Genomic DNA, 6,394 nt, shown 5'->3' with positions numbered 1-6,394 from the left:
ACAGTAGCATTGGCGGGGATTTTTCTAAGTATACACTATATGGTGCGTACTATTTTCAGTAGTATGTAAAACAGAATGCATTATGCAACGATAGAGGTTTAAAACAACATATGCTACAGTTTTGTCTACACCAGCAGTGATTAGCTTTGCATGTTCAATTCAACAAGTGGCAAGTTGAATTGAACTCAATTTAATGTCAGTAAGTAAAAAGAGCAAAAAATGAATCAAGAACAGAGATTTAAAAACTTACTGCTGATACTCACCCATCACATTAGAAATTGAAGGATGTGTATAAGCACGTTTCATTGTGGGATATAGTATTCCATGCATTCAGCTTTGTATATGTTGCACATTATGGTAAAAATAGTTTTAGGTTATTTAGGTGTTCAGTGCAGACAAAAAATTCACATATTGTGCACAGATTATATTGCATACTATAGATTCTTGTCGTTTAGAACTGGACAGAGCAAAGAACATATTATTATAGACATATGCATAAATTACTGTATAAGGTGTGGTGCTGTGAAATGCAGGCCCTGCCCTAGTGTGTTGCCCACATGATTTGATTTGAGAGTGCATAACAAAAGCAGACTGGTGACCTGTCAGGGTGTGTGCTCTCGCAGAAAACTTCGGAATCCTTGGTGTATGCATTTTTTGTCTTGTAAACATTAGAATCAAATGGTTTATAGGATGTATTGTAAAAATGGTCATGGGAGGTCAAGGTCATTTTGTTCAGGCTTTATTGCATCTGAAATACTGCCTGCAGTAATATTACGTCTTTTTGTCTCGAAAGGTCAACCATGATCTAGATACAAGGCACAAAACCATTAACCTATCCATGTCAGGCCGTCCAGCTTTAGATAACAAGAGGTATACACTGCTGAGATATTCTTATTATAATCATAATATTTAATCTTCTGTGAGAAAGCTGTGTATTCTGAAATAGGTTTGCGAAGTATGGCTACTAATAAGATTAGGGATAAGAGTTTTTAATATTGAATATTAAAGGTGTCATATATATTCTCTATGCTCACCAATCTGATCTAAAATACAGTAAAACAGTAATATTGTGAATTATTTAAAATAGCGGTTTTATAATTGACTATATTTTAAATGTTTATAAATATATATTTTTGTGACGGTAAAGCTGCATTTTTATCATCATTACTCACAAATTTTGGATGTATGCACAAAATTGTATAATATCAGAGGTACACATTTTTAGTAATTGTGCAGTTAATTCTTGTATTGTATTTTCAGAAAGTTTTGGAATATTTGTCCTTTCCCCAAATTTGTCACTACCAAAACACAGCAATATTTAATTTAATAAAAAGGGTTATATCGATCTGTTAAGATTTTAAGATTTTGTCTACCTTGTAAATATATATTTTCTATTTTATTAAAAACAAATCAATCAGTAACATAGCAATTTTAGCAATATTTCAAGTGTGATTTATGAGATTTCTATTTTCTATTTTGAATCCAATCTTTTTTTGTAAACATATGTATATACACACACACACACACACACACACACACACACACACACACACACACACACACACACACACACACACACACACACACACACACACACACACACACACACACACACACACACACACGTACACACTACAGTATTTTAATGACATCCTTCTTTGAGTTGAGGAACTTTCGTGATGAACCACATGGTGGCGTATGTCTCTGTGTGATCTACTGAACTTAAATAAGAAACTCGCACACAAACAGACACCTGTGGTACTAACGTGAAATACTGCAGTTGTAAAGGTTAGAAATTCACACTACACAACAGGGAGATACTATATTGAAATGGCGGATTCTTCATTATTTTGTAATTTTTTTCATTTCATGGTCTTAATTTGCCCCAGAATACATAGTGTTGCATGTCATTTCAGATAATTCTAATTATAGCGGCAAGAAAATGTCAGCTATAATTTTTTTGGCATATGTCTAACTGTTGATTAACATACCTGGGAACATTTTCAAAGCATTTCGCAGTTGTTCATTAGATGTAGAACTCACAAGAACATCCTCCTGTAACTAACTTGGTCACGACTGACTCAGTTATGACTCACGGCACATTGCTGTGTGTGATGCAGATCAACAGAGGAAAAGGTTGAAAGCCAAAATTAATAAAGAGAGAGAGAGAGAGAGGAGAGGGAGAAATCATATTTTTGTTAGACCTAGCTAATAATTACCACAAAGTAAATCTAAACAAATTAAACGAAATCAAAAGTGACAGTACAGACTTAAATAATGTAATTATAACCTTTTTATTTCTAATAAATGCTGGTCTTTTGAATGTTCTTTTCTTTCCATCAAAGCATACTGAAAAAAAAAAAACACAGTTTCACAAAAATATTAAGTGTCACAACATTAGCATATTAGAATGATTTCTGAAGGATCAAGTGATACTGAAGACTGGATTAATGATGATGAAAATTCAGCTTTGCATCACAGGAATAAATTATATTTTAAAGGGGTCATCAGATGCCCATTTTCCACAAGTTGATATGATTCTTTAGGGTCTTAACGAGAAGTCTACAACATACTTTGGTTAAAATTTCTCAATGGTAGTGTAAAAAAAACACCCTTTTTACCTTGTCAAAATCAGCCGTTTTATTTTGAGCTTTTCTTTTGCATGTTCCTTTAAATGCAAATGAGCTCAGCTCACCCAGCCAATCACAGTTTGTTTCGTTCAGCGTCACGTTTCGGTGCATGGAAATGCCTCAACAACTGACTGGCGTGCAACAAGTCAGTCTTTGAAATAACCAGTTAAATAAGAAGAGGGAGAACAAGCAGTAAGTCAGTAATTTGTTTGCGAACGTCGCAAAAGTGTATAACAACAATCGCGTCTGCATAAGCACCTTTTAGCAAAACGCTGAGTAAATCAGTCTTCGCTTTGTTTCCCGGAAGACCAAAAGCAAACGTGACACTCACGTCTCCTGGAAATCCGGTCAAATTCAACTAATCATATGACGACTTCGACATTCCTGAAGTGTTTCCAGTTAAGTGTACCATATGCATCAGACGTTTAGCCAACGTTCTGTGGGCGTGACTCCTGAGGCTGAGACTATGGGATGCTAAGCCTTAAAGGGATAGTTCACCCAATAATGAAAATTTGATGTGTATCTGCTTACCCCCAAGGCATCCAAGATGTAGGTGACTTTGTTTCTTCAGCAGAACACTAACAAAGATTTTTAACGAAAACGGGTGCAGTCTGTCAGCCAAATAATATGAGTGGATGGGCACCAAACCTTTAAAAGTAAACAAAAACATGCACAGACAATTCAAAATTACACCCTGCGACTCGTGATAATACACTGATGTACTTGCGCACTTGCGGACTTGCACAAACTCATCTGGGACTTTTCACTGATTTCCCCTTCCGGTGTTTGCGTATACTACACCAGAGCGCATGCACGTGTCACGAGCCGGATGACAAGCTCGTGCTCATGACAGAAGGACGTGCCTGTGTATCAAAGGTAAAAAATGATATAAATACTGTTCAGTTTCTCGCAAAAAAACGATCGTTTCGTGTCTTAGGACATCAATGTATCGTCATGAGCCGCAGGGTGTAATTTGGATTTGTATGTGCATGTTTTTGTTTACTTTTAAAGGTTTAGTGCTCATCCACGTCCATTAAGGCGGGTGTACACGGTGCGATTTTTTGAGGTCGTACGAGCTCGCATGCGATTTTTGTGGTTATCGGAGGGAATCGTCTCTTCTCGTATGGTCAGGGCTCATATGGTGTATGACAACTTACGAGACGAGCAGAGTGCCTTACGAGCACTTCACGACCTCACGATCATTTTTAAACATGTCAAAAAACTTCGGGAGCTGTCGGATTGAAGACGTGACGTGTGTGCTGTTGAACGAGCTGATTTGTTGAGCAAACTGCAAATGACCAATCAGAAGCTAAAGAAAACCACAGAAGAAGATGAACATGACAGCGCCACACGGTGACTTGGACTATTGAGAAAGAGGATAAACTCGCTGAACTTTGGCAAGAACAGCGAGCGCTGTATGAGGTATCGATCGGTGATCGATCACCTATTGTTTGCTACAGCTATTGCTAGCTATAGTGGTGGCCAACTAGCCCCCTCGACGTGCATAATACTACGTTAAAACATACATTACAATGCTGTAGCATTGCAGTTCCAGTGTCTTTAATGCATATGCTTGTTAGCACTGCTGTAGAGGTGAAGTTTTGTCAAGTTTGCAACGAGTGTACACACGCAATGGTGATCACACGGTTCCTGCATGTGTAGCAAAGTGTCACAGCTCATATTTTTTATATGCAGTTATGAGATAGACAGAGAGCAGTTGTATTGAACAGTACATACACAGTATATTATACACAGCCTTCCTCTCAGAATGTGATTGCCTCGGAAATCGGCAGGTTTTAAAATCGTGCCGTGTACCACTGCGTCCGTAAAAAAAGTCACTCGTGACGTGTGCGTGACCATACGGTCTTCCGACTGTCCGAATTCGCACCGTGTACGGCCGCCTTTATATGGCTGGCAGACCGCACCGGTTTTCGTTAAAAATCTTTGTGTTTTTCTGAGGAAACAAAGTCACCTACATCTTGGATGCCCTGCTGGGGGTAAGCAGATAAACATCAAATTTTCATTTTTGGGTGAACTATGCCTTTAATGTTTACTTTAGCCACATTTTGCCACGTTTAGCGGTGAAACTTGTCAATAAGAACATTATTAAGAAAGGCCATTTGCAAAGATGCATAAAAACCCCTTATACTCACTTCTGCTGTGGGTGAAGCTGCATCAGGAACGATTTGACGAACATAGACGCATATGTAGATCGGGATCGGCACTTTCCTTTCAAAAACAAAAGTAACATTAAACCTCTGTGTCTTCAGTCGCTCAGATGTCGTGAGTAAATGACGACTGCTATGTTCATTATTACATCCAACAACAGAACACCTCAATCGCTCAGTCGGAGTCATTCTTGTCTTGCCCTGCACCTGAGTCACACAATGGCGATCAGAGTCGGACTCGGTGAGGGCGCGTTTAAGGTATGGAGCTCATGTCAATCAACTATCGTGGCAGCGGCCTCTGTTGGTGTGCTGTCTCAATGACAAGAAGCTGAGAATGACCTGATTTTAAAAAGGGGATATTACTTTAAACGATAAAAAAATTATTATCATTGTAGGGTGGTTGTGTACACAAACTGCCAACACACATTAATGTTCAAACAACATGTAAAAGTGAGTTTTGCATCTGATGACCTCTTTAAAACATATTCAAATAGAAAACAGTTACTTAAAATGATATCAATATTTCATAATATTACTGTTTTACTCTGTTAAGTAAATGCAGCCTTGGTGAGACTTTTTTCAAAACATTTAAGGAGCCCAGTTTTATGAGCTCTAAAGACACAAAGTCAAAGAAAAAAATCCTCCATTAATTCATAGTCAGTAACCTGTGCAGATAATGGACATAAAACACTGAAAAAGCAGAGAGCATTTTATTTTAAAAAAATGAATAAGCGTTTGATTTTTTCAGCTGAATGTCAATAATCAACCTAACTTGACGATACTGCAAAGGCCAATTAAAATATTCTTATTATGAGTACCATAATTTTAACACATGCAAAAAAAAAAAAAAACTGATCTTGACAGCAGAGGTAAACATCATTCTGCCAGCAGCGACACGGGAAATGAGCTGGATTTCCCTACAGCTGCGGACAGTGTTCAGCCAATCAACTGAAATGTCACAGACGCTGGATCCTCCGTGAGCGCTTGATGAAGAAGAATCGGCCATGTAAACTGAATCCTGATTACATTGTGCAGAGCGAGAGAGTCTGGTCATTCAAAATACCAGCAGATTTGACATTATCAGCCATTTATTGCCTGTAATTTCTCGGTTCCTTCCTGCCTACTGTAATAAGGAACCTGTCAATAAAGCCACACACTCTTATTAATTAAGTAAGAGCAATGCTAGTGCTCAGGAGCAGATTTGTTGGGACTTTTGTTGCGCTTATGGAGATGTTACTAATGAGAAATGAACTCTTTCCACAAAGTCTGACTAAATATGAGATCTTCATGTTCCAAAAGTGATTTTCTTAATATTTTGATCTTTTTGCACTTTCACATTTCAGATTTTCAAAAAGTTGTATCACAGCCAAATATTGTTCTATCCTATACAACTAAACATCAAAGCGTATTTATTCAGCTTTCAGATGATGTATAAATCTCAATTTCAAAAATGTGACCCTTATGATTCATAGGCCACATATTATTTAGCAATGAAAGATAATGTTAAAGGATCTTTAATATATTAGGCTGTCCTCTAAAAGACGACAAAGCATTGGTTCATTCATCAGAATTCTTTTATATTCATTAGTGGAAAAA

The sequence above is a fragment of the Garra rufa genome, chromosome 1 (genome assembly GCF_049309525.1).
Source record: "Garra rufa chromosome 1, GarRuf1.0, whole genome shotgun sequence".
Lineage (NCBI taxonomy): Eukaryota > Metazoa > Chordata > Actinopteri > Cypriniformes > Cyprinidae > Garra > Garra rufa.
The sequence above is the reverse complement of the archived record's forward strand: the minus strand, read 5'-3'. Positions refer to the sequence as shown.